This window comes from Saimiri boliviensis, chromosome 12 (assembly GCF_048565385.1).
Source record: "Saimiri boliviensis isolate mSaiBol1 chromosome 12, mSaiBol1.pri, whole genome shotgun sequence".
Taxonomy (NCBI): domain Eukaryota; kingdom Metazoa; phylum Chordata; class Mammalia; order Primates; family Cebidae; genus Saimiri; species Saimiri boliviensis.
In genome coordinates this window covers 64,646,016-64,663,863 of record NC_133460.1, presented here as the reverse complement: position 1 = coordinate 64,663,863, position 17,848 = coordinate 64,646,016, and the positions used below count along the sequence as shown (strand labels likewise).

At 45.5% G+C, this 17,848-nt stretch overlaps 1 pseudogene; it reads right to left on the bottom strand.

The window, feature by feature from the left end:
- Positions 1-508: 508 nt before the first annotated feature.
- LOC120360148 (ribonucleoside-diphosphate reductase subunit M2 pseudogene) lies at positions 509-1,466 on the bottom strand (annotated as a pseudogene).
- Between the last annotated feature and the right edge of the window lie 16,382 nt (positions 1,467-17,848).

Below are 17,848 nucleotides of genomic sequence, written 5' to 3'. Positions count from 1 at the left end.
TAAAGTTGGTTAATGAGTATGTTAATTCATGAAATTAAAAGGTAGAAGTTACATGCTGAGTCTATACAAGTTGAACTGACTTTAGCCCCTTAGTGAATTGTGAATTGGCTCCCGTTAGTGGTCAGGAGAATGCTTTGTATTTGGTGTAGAAACCAAATCAATCAAGCTATTATCATCTTTGGAGTACAAACAACGTTTGTGAAGTGCCGGTTTTCTATTTAAGTAAACATTAAAATCTGCATTGAAGCAGTGAGGCTGCATCTTTCAACTGGCATTGCTGGTTAAATGAAATGTTTAATCCTGCTGTGTCAAGCTGACTAGAAGGTCACCCCTCACTTTAAAGCCAAGAAGACTGCCACTGTCACTGCTATGGTAAATCACAGCGAGCCAGCCTGCTAGCAAAAGGTGATAGCACCAGCATTATAAATGCACAGGACTGGTTGTGAGGTAGCTACACTTTCAAAGATGCTGTTAATGAGTGTTATGGACAATGCACGGTGTAGCTAGTTGATAACACTTAAGCTGACATTTTCATGAGATGGACAAAAAAATCAGCAAAATAAAGGCACATCTTCAGTTCATTTAGAAGTCAGCATCCAAGGTAAAAGAATTATCTGTTGGACTTGACATCACTTCCGTCGTCTGCTACTCGCCTACTCTCTTCTCAAAGAAGTTAGTCTTTCCTTCCAGTGAAATATTCTCCATAAAGTCAAATGGATTCTCTACTCTGAAAACCTTGCTAAAACCCAGTGCCAGCATAAGTCTGTCTGCCACAAACTCAATGTATTGCTTCATTAGAGTGCAATTCATCCCAATGAGCTTCCCAGGCAAGGCCTCAGTGAGGAACTCTTGTTCCATCCGAACAGCATTGATAATTATTTCTCTTACTCTCTCCTCTGATGGTTTGTGTACTAGGTGTTTGAACATCAGACAAGCAAAATCGCAGTGTAAACCCTCATCTCTGCTAATAAGTTCATTAGAAAACGTGAGGCCAGGCATCAGTCCGCGTTTCTTGAGCCAGAATATGGATGCAAAAGAACCAGAAAAGGAGATGCCTTCCACCGCAGCAAAGGCTACATGCGTTCACCATAGGTAGCCTCTTTGTCCCCAGTGCAGCGCAAGGCCCAATCTGCCTTCTTCTTGACGCAAGCATCGTTTCAATGGCATTGAAGAGAAATTCCTTTGGGATCTTTTATGTAAATGTCAATAAGGAGACTACACATTTCAGAATGTATGTTTTCCACGGCAATTTGGAAGCCATAGAAACAGCCGGCGTCTGTCATCTGACCTTCTTGGCTAAATCGCTCCACCAGGTTTTCATTTACTATGCCATCACTTGCTGCAAAGAAAGCCAGAACGTGGGACATAAAGTATCTCTCCTCGGGCTTCAGGGATTCCCAGTGCCGAGTGTCCTGGGACAGGTCCATCTCCTCGGCGGTCCGGGAGGCCTCCGCCTTCTCATCCATCTGCCAGGTATCCTGGTACTCGACGGGGAACAGGACAGGGCGGCGCGGGTTCTCCCTCAGCAGCGGCTCCTCCTCCACGCCGCGGGCGGCTGCTCTGGTTTTCGGCCCCGCGGGCTCCTGGAAGCCCCTTCTCGCGGTCCTGCGGGCCAGGACGCGGGGCCCGTGCGGGGCCGGGGGCGTGTTCTCCGCGCCGACCAGGCTGAGCCCCTTCAGCGGCGAGAGCTGCAGCTGCCGCGGGTCCGGGATGGGCGCGCGCGGGACTCGGACGGAGAGCACGTGGCGGCGGAGGAAGGAGAAGAGCCGGCAGTCGGGGCGGGCGGCGGGGAAGGGGTGCCGCTCTCGATTTTAATCATGGTGAACACAACTAAAGGAGGTTAAGAGAAATCCCAATCAACACGATTTCCTTAAGGACGAGGCCAATCTCTTCTGAACATGAGAACTTTGTCCCCACATCATGGGTTTTCCTCATTAAAGGAAAGGATCCGCAACCCACTCACGTGATTGATTGAAACCGTCTCAAGTTTGTAAGGATTAGAGCTTTTAAGAAACTTTTCTTTTACCTGTGGGGTGGGGGGTGGGGGTGGAACGAAACCATCTCAAGTTACTGATTGCATTGAATGAGTACCGAACCCCAGGCCATGGGTGCCTGAGTCCTGGTGTTCCTGTGACATCCCCTTGGGGAGGTGGAACGCTACCTTTCAGTGACGGGAAATCTTGGGCAAGAGCAAGTCTCTTCCGCTTGTCCGGTATAGACAGCATGTGTGTCTAACCCCACCTCAGCAGCTGGCCTATAGCTGGGACCAAGGGTAGGAAGGGTTCCTTCCTCCAACGTCAGTGGCAGGTGCCTTCTGTTTCATGTGAGAGAAGCCACCAGGTTTCGTGCCTGTACTCTGGTGGTTGCCAATCGTGACCTGAAAGCCTACACCACTGAGGCAAGCTCAGGACATCCTCCTTCCCTGCCACACGTTTCTTGTCAGAACTCAGGGAATGTGGGAGGAAAAGGCCTGGCAAATGGGCAAAAACGTGCTACGTATCTGGGACTCGCAGAGTTTCTAAGCTGTCACAATAGTTGACACTTGGTCTGTAAGAAGTGATGAAAACCTCAGTGATTTTCTTCAAGCAACATTTATGGCTGCCATATTTTCCTTCCATTACCTGCCAAACACAAATTGGTTTATGTGTCTGGCCTTCTTTAGGGGGTTTTCTCATACTTCGGACTTCAGTTGATCCAGTGGCCTTGCAACTTCAGCTCTCTGGTGGGATCAAACATACGATTTTGCAGACCATACAGCTTTCTCTTGTCAGTAGAGTGGGAACAACTGTCTCTTGCAGCTTTCTACATCTTAAGCAGCTGTAGAATCTAGTTTATAAATACCTTATCTTCTCCTCTATTTCTGGACTAATTTCCCTTCAGAATGATACAAAATTTTCTTTAGCTGATTATTTCTTTTTGAAGCTATGAGGTAAAGCTAATGAACACCTTGAAGATCCTTGCAAAGCAGCCATTTCATTTGGTGCTCAAGGGAAACCTGGGCCCAGACCAGTACTGAAACTCACAGCGATCCCCCACAGCTCTTGCTGAATTTTTGTAATGCAACACTTTCTTCTCAATCGGCATACTAGACTGAGAACAAGTGTGAGATAGGGACTATCTTAAAATAGACTTCCCAAGAGGCTAAGATTTGCGGGGACTCCAGTTCACGGTCAAGTGTGAATCAGCAGAGTAACCGTGGCGTTGTTAGCCCAGGAGAAGGCAACAATACATGGATATACCACATTTAAAAAAATCAAACTCAGGAAAGTGATCTCAAAGAATATTTGAATTGGTGACTGAAGTACTTGTTTCTCTAAGCAGGTAATGGAGAAAATTGGAAATGGTGCCTTGGTTGTCTAAATAATTGTGTGCTCAGATTGAATCCGAGGGTACACAGGTGCAGCCTACAGTGGGAAAGACTCTATGAACTGGATGTGGGTAGAGGATGCCTTTATGGACTTTGATATCATCGCACTTTTTCTTCTCATTTTGAGTGGTCTTGTAATTCTATTCCCATATATTAATGTACCTACAACTAAGAGAGGCAGTCTGAGTGCAAAAGATGCAATATCTATACAATTTAATTAAATGGTACCTGCTCCGGCCGGGCGCGGTGGCTCAAGCCTGTAATCCCAGCACTCTGGGAGGCCGAGGCGGGTGGATCACGAGGTCGAGAGATCGAGACCATCCGGGTCAACATGGTGAAACCCCGTCTCTACTAAAAATACAAAAAATTAGCTGGGCATGGTGGCACGTGCCTGTAATCCCAGCTACTCAGGAGGCTGAGGCAGGAGAATTGCCTGAACCCAGGAGGCGGAGGTTGCAGTGAGCCGAGATCGCGCCATTGCACTCCAGCCTGGGTAACAAGAGCGAAACTCCGTCTCAAAAAAAAAAAAAAAAAAAAAAAAAAAAAAAAAAAAAAAAATGGTACCTGCTCCTAATGGGCTCCTAATGGTACTTAAACTTCACATCATGTAGCCCAATTAGAAGAATACTGTCCACCTGCCAAGGGTATTGGTCAGCTCAGGCTGTCATAGAAAAATACCAAAGGTAGCACGGCTTAACAATAGACATTTTCTCAAAGTTCTGGAGGCCAGAAGTTCTCCTTGAGTCTTTTGTGAGTTTGGATGTGCTGTCAGGGTTGGTTTCAGGGGAGGCCTCTGTTCCTGGCTTGCAGAAGACTACTTTCTTGCTGTGTCCTCCCATAATATTTCCTCTGTGCCAGCATGGAGAAAGAGAGAGATTCTTTGATGCCCTTCCTCTCCTTATATTGACACCATTCCAACAAGATCAGGGCCCCACTGGTATCACCTGATTAACCGTAATTACCTCCTTAGAGCTTATCTACAAATAGTCAAGTTGGGGGTTAAGATTTCAACATATGAATTCACAGGGAAACAGTTTAGTCTATGACACCAAGCAATAGGGATGATCCTAAGATTCTTTACCTATTAGATCCTGTGATATTTGCCTGGTGGTGGGACCAGAAATAACTTGTTAGCAAGGCTGCTGTTACTGCTATTTCTATGATTAGAAAAGCACAGCTGAGCTGGATTGCGTGCCATGGAGGAAAGAGTGCAGGTGAAACAGGCATGAAATAAAGATGGGGGAAATGCTAGCAAACAAAGCAGTGCTCTTACATGAGCCATGAATCTAGCGAAGATTGAAATTGTGCAATTTCAAGGAAATACCATTTCTTAAAAAAATTTTTTTTAATTGCATTTTAGGTTTTGAGGTACATGTGAAGAACATGCAAGATTGTTGCATAGGTACACATGTGGCAATGTGATTTGCTTCCTCCCCTTCACCTATATCTGGCATTTCTCCCCATGCTCTCTCTCCCCAACTCCCCACCCCCCGCTGTCACTCCCTTATTTCCCCCTAACAGACTCCAGTGTGTGATGCTCCCCTCCCTGTGTCCATGTGTTCTCATTGTTCAACACCCACCTATGACTGATTTTCTGTTCTTGTGTCAGTTTGCTGAGAATGATGGTTTCCAGGTTCATCCATGTCCCTACAAAGGACATGAATTCATCGTTTTTGATGGCGGCATAATATTCCATGGTGTATATGTGCCACATTTTCCCTGTCCAGTCTATCATCGATGCGCATTTGGGTTGGTTCCAGGTCTTTGCTATTGTAAACTGTGCTGCAGTGAACATTCGTGTGCACGTGTCCTTATAGTAGAATGATTTATAATCCTTTGGATATATACCCAGTAATGGGATTGCTGGGTCAAATGGAATTTCTATTTCTAGTTCCTTGAGGAATCGCCACACTGTCTTCCACAATGGTTGAATTAATTTACACTCCCACCAACAGTGTAAAAGTGTTCCTATTTCTCCACATCCCCTCCAGCATCTGTTGTCTCCAGATTTTTTAATGATCACCATTCTAACTGGTGTGAGATGATATCTCAATGTGGTTTTGATTTGCATTTCTCTAATGACAAGTGATGATGAGCATTTTTTCCTATGTTTGTTGGCCTCATGTATGTCTTCTTTTGTCAAGTGTCTGTTCATATCCTGTGCACACTTATAAATGCATTTGGTTGCTTTTTTCTTGTAAATCTGAAACATGTTTGTTCTAAAGGCAATAGCTGCTGTGGAGCTGTAGAAGGGATATTCTTATACATTGTTGGGTGGAACTTAATCAGTGTATGCAGTATTAAAAATTTTTGGTGGTTCCTCCAAAAATTAGAAATTTATCTATCATGTATTATAGTAATCTTACCACTCAGCATACATTTAAAGCAAGTGAACTTAGTATACTTGTGTGGTATCTGCTTTAACATGTTTGCCAATATACTTCTCAAAGGAGCAGACATATAGCATCAACCAACCTGTTCATCAATGCATAAAAGGAAGAGACTCTTGTGTGTGTGTGTGTGTATGTGTGTATGTGTGTGTGTGTGTATACACTACTCTACCATATATATATATATATACCCATAAAAATTCATCCATAAAAAGTCTTCATAAAAATTCATGACATCATGTCATTTGCAGCAACATGGATGTATATATATATATACTACTCTACCATATAGTGTATATATATATATATATATATATATATATATATATATATATATATATAAATTCATGACATCATGTCATTTGCAGCAACGTGGGTGAACCTGGAGGACACGGTGGCAAGAACGAAAAAAAAAAAAAAAAAGCCAGACAGAGAAAGGCAAACACGGCATGATCTCACTCATGTGCAATCTAAAAAAGTTGATCTTAAAGAAGTAGAAAGGAAAATACTGGTTATCACAGGCTTTGAGAAGGTGTCAGGATGGGAATAATGGTTATAGAAAAGGGTTAAACTTAAATAGGAGAAATAAACCCTAGGGTTGTATTGCACAGCTGGGTGACTGGTTAACAATTTTTCAATCCAAAAAAGCTAGAACGGAGGATTTTCCATGCTTGCACCATAGAGAAATAATACCTGTATGATGGAGATGCTAAGTAGCCAAATTTTGCCATTTACACACACACGCACACGCACAGACACACGCACACACGCACACGCACACACACAGAGTAGTTTCCCTCACAAAGATCTCTCATTTGCACTTTCATGGCAACACCCACTTACCACACTTCCAAATCTCTCCATAAACCCTAGTACTAACTTGGTCTCCACTTCTGTAATTCTGTCATTTCAAGAATGTTCTGTGGATGGAATCGTATAGTATGTGACCTCTGGAGACTTGCTTTTTCCACTGAGCATAGGTTTCTAGATGTTCATCCAGGTGGCTGGTTGCATCATAGTTCTTTTTATTATTATTATTATTACTGAGTAGGAGTCCAAGTATGTAAGCTTTTGAGTCTGAGGTCCTTAGTTCAGTATAACCACTCTGCAATTCATCCAAGTTGTTTTATGTTATTGATTGACTGATACAAAGTCCTACTCTGTCCCTCAGGCTGGAGAGCAGTGATGTGATCTCAGCTCACTGCAGCCTCCGCCTTCTAGCTTCCAACTGTTCTCCTGCTTCAGCTTCCCCAGTAGCTGTATTACAGGCCTACACCACCATGTCCAGCTAAGTTTTTTGGTGGTTTTTAGCAGAGAAAGGGATTCACCATGTCGGCCAGGCTGGTCGCGAACTCCTAGCCTCAAGTGATCCACCCACCTCAGCCTCCCAAAATGCTGGCATTACAGGCATGAGCCACCATGTCCACCCTAAGTTGCTTTATTGACAGGCATGAGCCACCACACCTGGTCTAAGCTGCTTTATTTATCAATAGTGTCTTCCCACTTATTGCTGAGTAGGAATCTATTTAAGAATGCATCATGGTTTGTTTAGCCATTCGCCAGCCGCGTGACAAGTGGGTTGTTTCCACTTCTAGGCAACTGTGAATAAAGCAGGTTTAAACATTTGCATACAAATTTTTGCATGAACATCATTTTATTCCACTTGGATAAATATTAATACCTAGGAGTAGTATTTGTTTGATCTGCATAAGCATATGTTTATAAGAAAGTGCCAACTGGTTTTCCCAAGTAAACGTTTTTACATTCCCACAGGCAGTATCTACGATATTTCTATCACCCCAAAAGGAAACCCAAAACCATCACCTTCTATTTCCTCATCTCTCTGTTCCTGCCAATCCTGGCCATCAGTTTTCTGTCTCCATGGATTTGCTTATATCTGAACATTTCAAGTAAGTGAACTATGGTTTTGGTATCGGTAATGATGGTATCATTCGAGGTAGGTAGTGTTCTTTTCTATTTTGAGGGGAGAGTTCATGAGCTCTAGCAGTTTCCAGCTTTCAAATAATTTCAAATAATTCGTTCATTTCATTGAAGTGTTGAAAACTTTTAACATAGAGTTTTTTTCTAGTATTCCCTATTAACATCTGAATAATTGCAATGATGATCAGAGGTTTACTATTTTTTGAAATCTTTTTAAAAACCAGCTTTTGGTTTAATTTGTTTTCTCCATTGTCTTTTCTGTTTTCAATTTAATTAATTTCTGCTCTTTATGATTTTCTTTCTTTGGGTTTGATTATTTTTCTGATGTCCTAAAGGTAGAAGCTTATATCATTGACTTGAATGAAAAAGAAAATGCAAAGTATCAAAATTTTCAGGGCACAGCTAAAGCATAACTACAGGGACATTTCTAGACTAAATAGAAATCCAGAAATGAATAGGAAAAGAAAAAAAAATCTTAAATAAATTTTGTTTTAAAATGCAAATATGTATTGCCCTTTAGAAGCCTGAAAGAAAATATACAAAAGATTTATTAATGTTTCTCCCTCCATAATAGACTTAAAAATAATTTTTTCATATATATATATATATAAAATTGCATTTTAGGTTCTGGGGTACATGTGCAGAACATGCCAGGATTGCTGCATAGGTACATACGTGGCAGTGTGGTTTGCTGCCTCCATCCCCATCACCTATATCTGGCATTTCTTCCCATGTTATCCCTCCCCAACTCTCTACCCCCCACTGTCCCTCCCATAGTCCCCCCACCACAGACTTCAGTGTGTGATGCTCCTCTCCCTGGGTCCATGTGTTCTCATTGTTCAACACCCACCTAAGAGTGAGAACATGTGGTGTTTGATTTTCTGTTTTTGGTCAGTTTGCTGAGAATGATGGTTTCCAGATTCATCCATGTCCCTACAAAGGACATGAACTCATGACATTTTTTATGGCTGCATAGTATTCCATGGTGTATATGTGCCACATTTTCTTTTTTGTATGATTTTTGAATTTCCCATTATTTCCATAAGACAATATATTTCTTTTTGTCTTTAAATATGATTTATAATTACAAAACAAATATACTCAATGAAAAATTAAAACATAGAAGTTTATAGACTTTAATAATAAAGCCTTCTTTCCACTATCCCATACCAGATTTAACTATTGTTGACAGATGAATGTTTCCTACTAGAGTATTTCTAATATGTATACTCCATTTATTTTCCTAAAAGATATATATATTTTTTAATTTTTCTAAACTATTTAAATTCTTCCATATTACATATTGATGTTTTTCTTTTAAATTTAATATACCATTGACATTTTTTATGTCAGTATATGAATGCCAACCTCATGCCTTGTATGGCTATATAATATAGCATGATATAAATATGTCACAAATTTTACTATTGTACCATTTAGAGACATTTAGGGTTTTTGTCTAATTTTTGAAATTTTAATTAATACTGCACTGAATATTCTTGAACTTGACCTTCAGACACTAATGGAAGGATTTCTTCAGGGTTAATTCCTAAAATGGAATTGCTGGAACATGGGCACAGGTTACCATCACATAGATGATAGAAATGGTGTTATCTAGAAAAAAAAGAGTTTTTGTGTTACAGTCTTTATAAACCTTATAGAACTATTCTGGGTCAGGTACAGCGGCTCACACTTGTAATCCCAGCGCTTTGAGTAGTGAAAGGGAAAGGATCATTTGAGCACAGGAGTTCAAGACTAGCCTGGGCAACATTGCAACACCCCAACACTACAAGAAAAATTTTAAAATGTCGCCCACTGTGGCGGCATGTGCCCACAGTCCCGGCTACTTGGGAGACTGCGGTGGGAGGATTGACTGAACCCAGGCGGTCAAGGCTGCAGTGAGCTGGGATTGCACCGGTGCCTTCCAGTCTAGGCAACAGAACAAGACCCGGTCTCTTCAAAACATTTAAAACTGAGAAATATTATGGATAAAATGAAGTAATAATGTTTGGGATTTCTTCTGAAATAACCCAAAGGGGATAATGCCATGGTGATGGGTAGATACAAAACAAGATAAGGCATATACTGCAAAACTGAAGCTGATTTGTGCATGTTGCATGTGTGTTTCTTTACTAGTAAATCTGAGATTTGTTTTTTACATTTATATTGACTGTATTCCTTCTGCGGACTGTCTATTCCTGTATTTGGCCTGCATTTCTAAGCGGTTGTTTGTCTTTTTTTTCTGTTTTAAAAAATTATTTTCGATATTATGTTTCACTCTGTTGCCCAGACTGGAATCAAACTCCAGGCTAAAGCAATCCTGTCCTCTTGGCCTCCAAAGTAGCTGAGACTACAGCTACAAGTCCATGACAGGCTAATGCTTATTTTTACTTTTTTAGAGACGGGATCTCACTCTGCGGTCCAGGCTGGTTTTGAACTCCCAGCCTCCAGTGATCCTCCCACCTTGGCCTTCAAATGTTCTGGGATTACATGAGCAAGCCACAACATCTCGTACCATTCACTTTAATAATAATTTTGATATGCTTAGTTTTATTCTTATCTTAATGCATTGACTAGAACTTCCAGAATAATACTAATTATAACAATTCAAAGAATGCCCGGCCTTGTTTTCAGACTGTAATGAGAATGCATGTAATGTTTCACTATGAAGACTGATTATTCCTGTAGAGATCTGGTAAATATCACCTATCATGTAAATAATTCTTCTATTCAGAGCTTATTAAGAGTCATTTTATTATTTGCTTTTGAGAAAGATTTGGTATAACTTTTGGTGTTTTGTTTTTATTTGTTTATTTATTCTTGGAGAGCCAGGGTCTCACTGTGTTGCCAAGGCTGGCCTTGAAATCCTGGGTTCAAGTGATCCTCCCTTCTTATCCTCCCAAGTAACCAAACTATAGGCATGTGCCACCATGCCTAGCCTGTATTACTTTTTAATAAGTCTTAATAGGTTGCAATTGTTAATCAAAAATTAATTTCAAAAGTCTTCTACAACATGAATTTTCTATGTGAAATAAGCCAGATACAAAAAGAAAAACAAATACACATCCTATGATTCCACTTATGTGAAGTACCACGGACAAAAATTACGGTAAAAGTTCCCAGGCAGAGGGGAGAGAGAACAGGGAGCTTTTCCTTAATGGGTCTAAGTTTCTGTTTGGAAAGCTGAAAAATCTCTGGAGATGAATGGTGGTCGATGGTTGGGAAACAATGTGAATGTATTTAGCAGCACTGTAGCATACACTTAAAAATGTTTAAAGTGGCAAGTTTTATGTTAGTTATGTATATTTCACCAAAATAAACGTAATGTAATGGGGCTTTACACGGCAGGGGAGGGACAGAGAAATAAATACTGCACTTTTAAGTGTACTTACATAGTACTTAACTTTTATACATTATATTCTCGTAATTCTAAAAGAATAAAGGTTTTTTGAAAGTAAACAAAAACCTTATATTTGCATCACCAGCCAACCACTGTTTCTTGGAGCACTTCTTTTTTTTTTTTTTTTGAGACGGAGTTTCACTCTTGTTACCCAGGCTGGAGTGCAATGGCGCGATCTCGGCTCACCGCAACCTCCACCTCCTGGGTTCAGGCAATTCTCCTGCCTCAGCCTCCTGAGTAGCTTGGATTACAGGCATATGCCACCATGCCCAGCTACTTTTTTGTATTTTTAGTAGAGACACGGTTTCACCATGTTGACCAGGATGGTCTCGATCTCTTGACCTTGTGATCCACCCGCCTCGGCCTCCCAAAGTGCTGGGATTACAGGCTTGAGCCACCGCGCCCGGCTTCTTGGAGCACTTCTAAGGTAGAAATGCTGTGGCCAGCCTCTGGCAGAGACACTTGCACCCAGGAAGCCCCAACTCAATGCAATATCCTTGTACCAAGGAGAATTTAAGAATAAAATCGACAAAGGCAAACTCTGAGCTTCTTCTGGTTTCAGACTCTTTGAAAGTGGTTTTGTAGTGTCTTAATTATGTTGAGCCTTGTTTTAGCTTTAAAAGAGAGATTTAGATGCCACATCTAAGGACACAGAAGCCTTTCAGCGAAGGAGGCGAGGTGACTGAGTCTGGAATAACTCCATGTTTCTAGCCAGGGATGCTGAGAGCAACCATGGTCATTGAGATGAGGTGAAGACAGAAAAAGAGCTGGGTTGGAGGAAGGTGGTCAGTCTCCTCTGGATGTGATTAGTTTGAGAATCCCCTTGGGCAGCCCACTGGACATGGTCAGTAGGCAATGGAGGTGGAGCTGAGAGGGCTTGAAGCTGAGATAGAGTCCAGCTTAACTATGTGGGCAGTAGTGGGGGTCCACAGAGTGTGAAGATGGCCAAGAAAGACATCTGGGTGGGGGTCCGGAGGGGCAGCAGATGAGCACGGACTAGGGAGAAAGGGATGCCAGTGGAGAAGGAGAGGGAAGTCTCAGACACCAAAGGGAAAAGAGATACTGTAAAGAAGGGTCAGCTCCATGTCACATCCTGCAGAGACACCAGGTATTGCAGGAACCCAAGAGGGAACTCAGATTGGACCATAAGGAGGTCTTGCTGGCCTTGACATAAGAGGTTTCAGAGAGAGAGAGGTGAGAGCCCAAAACACTCAGCCATGTCCCCACCATGAGAAACAGTGTCTGGCACAGTGAGAATGGACTTATGGATGGATGGATGATGGATGGATGGATGGATGATGGATGGCAGACAGATGAACAGACAGACTGATGGACAAATGGATGCACAGACAGAATGAATGGGATGGATGGATGGATGGATGGATGGATGGATGGATGGATGGATAGATGTATGTGTGTATGGATGGATGGATAGATGGATGAATGAACAAATGGATGGATGGGTGGACAGACAGAAAAAGTGGACTGTGAGAAGAGAGAAGGCTTCATGAACAAAGTGAGATTGAGATGCCTCACCATGGTTGGAAATTAGAACATAGGAGTTTCTACTTGAGTCATGAATGACCCAGTATCTTGGTCCTGAGTTAACTGGGGACACTTGTGTGGAACAAAGACTAAGAAGCCCTTAAAATAAGGCCAGGTGAGGTCAGGCAGGTCCGAGCTTGCTGAGGACTTCTCTGCCACACTGCACAGCTGTTTTAGCTGGCACGTCACTCAAGGAGTTGCTGGAAACTACTGTGGCCAGCCTTGCCATCAGCACAGACAGCCTCAGAGAGTGGGTGAACACACCGGGGTGACTCCAAGACTGTGAGTGTCACCTGCCTCATACAGGAGACAGGCACAGGGACATCCGCAGTGGTCTGTCCCCTCCCTGCCCTGCGCCTAGTTTGCATCCTCATCCTCTGCAGATGTGCCTGTCAACACCCAGCATCTTGCTGCTCCAGCCCTGCCCCCACGCTGGCCCCAGGTGCTGACCTCACAGGATTCAATCCGAGCCTCAGTCATGTGTCCAGCATCAGGACCCAGTCCACCATCCTGGATATGCGGCTCTCACAATGTTCCCCAGCCTCCCCCACCCTCTGCTCTCTCAAGAAAGTTTGCTTTCTCCCCCTGGGGATTCTTCTCCTCTGCACTCCCAACCTTAAGCGCTGACCTCTACTTCTCTCTGTGAGATCTGGCAGAGGCAGGTTGGTCTTGGGGTAACCGGCAGAGAAGGGACTAATAGCAGGAATAGCCACCTTCAGGTTGCAACAGACGGACACAGCCAGGTACTGAAGCCTTGACTCGGTTTGGCTAGGGCTGGGAGCTGCTTCTCCTTCTCCGTGTTAGATCCCCTAGGTGGGGATAGAGAATGGTGTCTGAGGGGATCGGAGGCTCCAGGCTACATCAGGCCCTGGGCACAGCCTCCGAGCCTGTCAACACGCTGCCAGAACCATCCTGCAGGGTAGGTGGCTCACAGTTCACACGGGAGGCTCCAGGTACTGGCTACCCTGTGTACACATGAGAAAACTGAGGCTACAGAAGGGGGCCCTGGGCCAGGTCACTTGGGAGAGGTGACTTTGGAAGTGCTCTTGGAAAAGTGAAAGGCTGTCTGCCCTCAAAAGAAGAAGAAAGAAGAGAGAAAGTCCCCTGGGTGAGCCAAACAACCACATCGTCAACCGTCACAGAGACTAGATGGGGGACTACACACCACTCTGATTCTCCTCTGCCACCTCTCACCCCCTTCTCTGTCCCCACTTGTCAGCCCAAGGCTGCCCCTTTGGTCACTGTCTTCCCACCTTCCTCTGAGAAGCTCAAAACCAACCAGCCCACACTGCGTCTGATGAGTGACTGCCACCTGGGCAACACGATGGTGGCCTGTGAAGGTAGATGGCACCCCTGTGACCCAAGGGCTTTAGACCACGGAGCCCTCCAAATGGAGCAACAACAAGTCTATGGCCAGCAGCTCCCTGAGCCTGATGCCTGACCAGTGGAGGTCCCACAGCAGCTACAGCTGTCAGGTCACACATGAAGGGAGCATCCTGGAGAAGCCCATGGCCTCTGAAGCATGTTCGTAGGTCCCTGGTTCTCCCCCATCCACAAGGGCCTGGAGCTGAGGATCCCGGGGCAGTGGTCTCCCCTGTAATCATGGGTCAGCCAGCCCTTCTCCCTTCACCCAATAAACAGTCAATAAATATCATCTTTGTCAACCAGAAATCCTGCACCATTTTATTCCTTATCTCTCTTATAAGCTGACACTTCCCCCAGCTTCTCAGTGTGGGGTGGAGGAAATTCTGGCACCCAGTGACAAAGTCACCCCGAGAGAGAGGCTCACAGCCTCCCTAGAGCATCTCCCCAGGAAAACAGGCCAAGGCAGGAGGAGTCTGCTTGCTGAACACCAGTTCTTGCCTCTCCCTTTCCCCTTCCTCTTCCCAGACCATCTCCCTATTCTCTGCCTCCTTCTGGAAGAAGCTGTTCTTGTCTGAGCCTCCAGATGATGCCTCTTTCTCTGCCCGGGTTGGGACCCTCTGCCGATCTGCGCTGCACCCTCTTTCCTCAGCCTGGAAACCCTGTTCCGGGTCTGGCGCCTTTCTGCTTCTGGCCTTGCTGCCCTCTTCCTTCTCTTTCCACCGAAGTTCCTGCCCACCCTCACCCCTCCCCACCTGAGGGCTGTACTGTCAGGACGCTCCAGCACCACTGACTTTTCTTGTGGTCCTGGAGCTCTAAAATGGGAGGCCCACCTTGATGCTTCACCCAACAGCAGAATCAGGCATAAAAGAGGAATGGAGGAAGCCGGGAAGGAAACGCACACAAAAAGCCTGCAGGAGGCTGAAGACGCTTGCAAAAGATAAGCTGTGAGTTTCTTAACCAGTGCAACGAGAGAAATCGTTGCTTCGTCATTCTCTAAGATGCAACAAACCCTTTGCTGGAGGGAAGCTTGTGTTCTCGATGTTGAGACTATGAGACTCAACATAGTTAAAAGAGAGGTCGTGTTTTACCCAAGGTCTCAGCACTGAGGGCAGCTGAGCACTGGCAAGCAGGTGATGCTGAGTAGCCTCAGGGCGTGGTAATGAACACAACCCAGCTCAGGGGAAGTGCTAATCAGCGCTCCTACAGGAAGCGGCATGTCAATGCATGCCAGTGCCTGTCCCTGTAACCACAGGGACAACATTGGAGAGTCATTTATTACAGCAGACACGCGAGCTGAGGAAGAGACTCACCCAGGATATCCCATGGCCCGTCCGCAGCCACACCCCCAGTGACAGAGGCCTGAACTCACCCTTGGAGAAGACATAGCAATAAGAACCTGATTTGTCCCAGGGTTGCCCAACAGGTCAGTTTCTGTCCCCAGATCCAGGGTAGGATCTTGACATAAAACCACAGCCCCTGCACCCACTACATGCCCAAAGCCACTCCCACCCCTGCCTTATGCCCCCCTACCTTGGGCATCCCCAGACCCCTGGGCTGCTTCCCACGCATGCCCACACTCTGCCACATGGGAGCCAGATGGGGGCATTCTGTCAAGTGTGTGGCACAGTCACTGGCCATCTTTGGGGAGCATTGTTTTTAGGTCAGGTCTCTGTCACTGTGGGTGGGGCTGGGGAGGGGTGGTGGGGTGTCCTGGGTGAATCTCTCCCTCAGCTCCTGTGGCTGCTGTAAGAAATTAGTGCTAGTTTTATGGATTCAAACAACACACATTGATTCTCTCACAGGTCTGGAGGGCAGATGTGTGCATTGAGGACTGAGGGGCTAAAATCACAGTGCCAGCCGGGCTGGGCTCCTTCTGGAGGCTCTGGGGACAGTCTGTTTCCAGGACGTCTCCATCTTCTCAAGAACATTCACCTTTCTTAGCTCACGGCCCCTTCCTCCAACTTCAAAGCCAACTGCGTATCAAACCTCTCTCCTGCTCCTCCTCTATCTCCCACTCTCTCTCCCTCCATCCCCACTTCTTTTTTTCACTCTGATCCTCCTGCCTCCCTCCTTATCTTAGAAAGATCCCACCTTGGACCATCCAGATAACCCAGGATAATCTTCCACCTCAGGCTCCTTAACACCGTCACTTCTACAAAGTATCTGTGGCCACACAACACAGCACCTGGAAAGTTTCCAGGACGAGGACGTGGTTGTCCCTAGGGGGTCTAATGGAGCAGAACACCGCTCCTTCCCGTCATCCCCCTCCCTTTCTCTGTGTCCTGGCCAGTCCAGTCTGATCCACTCCTAGGGACCTTCCCAGCCTCACCCGTCCCTCCCTGACCTGGGTCTACTGTGGCCTCTTCTCAGAACTGTGAGTTTTGCATTTCTTCCCATAAGCCCCCTGAGGTTAAATGTCCTCTAGGCCCAATAGCTACTGGAGGAAGATCCTATTATGATCCTCACTCTACCATGGAGACACCATGGTCCAGAGACGTTGAATGAATGCCCCAGGCCTCAGCAGGGACTCAGATCTGGCCTACCCCACTCTATATCTCAGCTCTGGACCCTAGGTGCCCAACTGCCCTCAGCCCACCTAGCCAGGCCCAATCTCTTAATCCAGCTTCCTCTGTGGCAAGCACAGCCCAATGGACCCAGCGCCACATTTAGGGACCCATGGTCCACGTTATTGGACTGACAAGGGATGGAAGAAAACAATGACCATAGGTCAGAGTGGGTCCTCTATGTCAAAAATCAAGGGCAGGCTATATGGAGGAGGAGCTGGGAAAGGGTCCCCTCTTTCTGGAAACCCCACCCCAGTTCTGGTTCGGAGAGGTGAGGTTCACTCCAGGGCTTACCATACCCTCATCATCAGAAGCCTCAGTCCCTGGCAAGAAGCCTGCCCAGCCCAATCCCAGTATCTCCAGGATAAAGTCCAAAGGCCAACCCCAAATACAAGACGATTCCACACCTTCTGCTTCCAAGTCCAGCCACATTCCCCATCGCCCCTCCCCATGCACACCTCCTGTTCCAACAGAACTGAACCAAGGGGCTTTCATTCCCAAAGGGCCGCAGAGGCCCCAGCTGCACACCTTTGCTCGTGCTAGTCCCTCTTTCTGGCATGCCATTCCCTCCACCCATTCACCTGACAGAGCCTCCAGTCCACAAGGCCCAAGTCAGCCTCTCCCTGTGACCTTGACTGACCCTGTCCCAGCTCCCTTGGAGGCTGATAAAAGCAGCTTCTCATCACCTCCAGGGATTGGTATGCTTTACTCTAACTCCCTCGGCTGGGCTGACCTCTATGAAAAGAAGACCCCTCTACACATCCTTAGACCCAGACATAACAGGACAAGCTGGATGCCAGGGAGTCCAGCCAGATCTCCACAGAAAGGCTCTGCTCTTAAGCAGGAGGCAGACTGAGGGGAAAAAGTTCCTAAAGCAACTCAGGGAAGCCCTCCCGTACGGGAGCCCCAAAGAGGCTGCAAAAATGCCAGCTCAGGCAGCCAAACGGCCATTTGCCACAGCCTTCTGAGACCCAGAAGCCAAGTGACGATCGCTTGGATTCGGCAGTGACTGGTGGAGGTGGCAGCTGGTGAACCAATACTTCCCAACCCCCGTCTGGCAAGCAGCTGTGCCCCGGCCCTCCTGACGTGAGTGACATGCCTGTCTCCCGCACCATCAAATCAATCCAAATCTTTGCAAGGTGACACAGGGTATAGACGTTTTTGAAAAGCTCAATTACTGATTCAAATGTATAGTAAGGACTGAAAACTACTGTGCTGTGTAAATACATTTCCTATGGCTTGTTTTTAGCCCTTTTGTATCCAGCAATTTCTATAT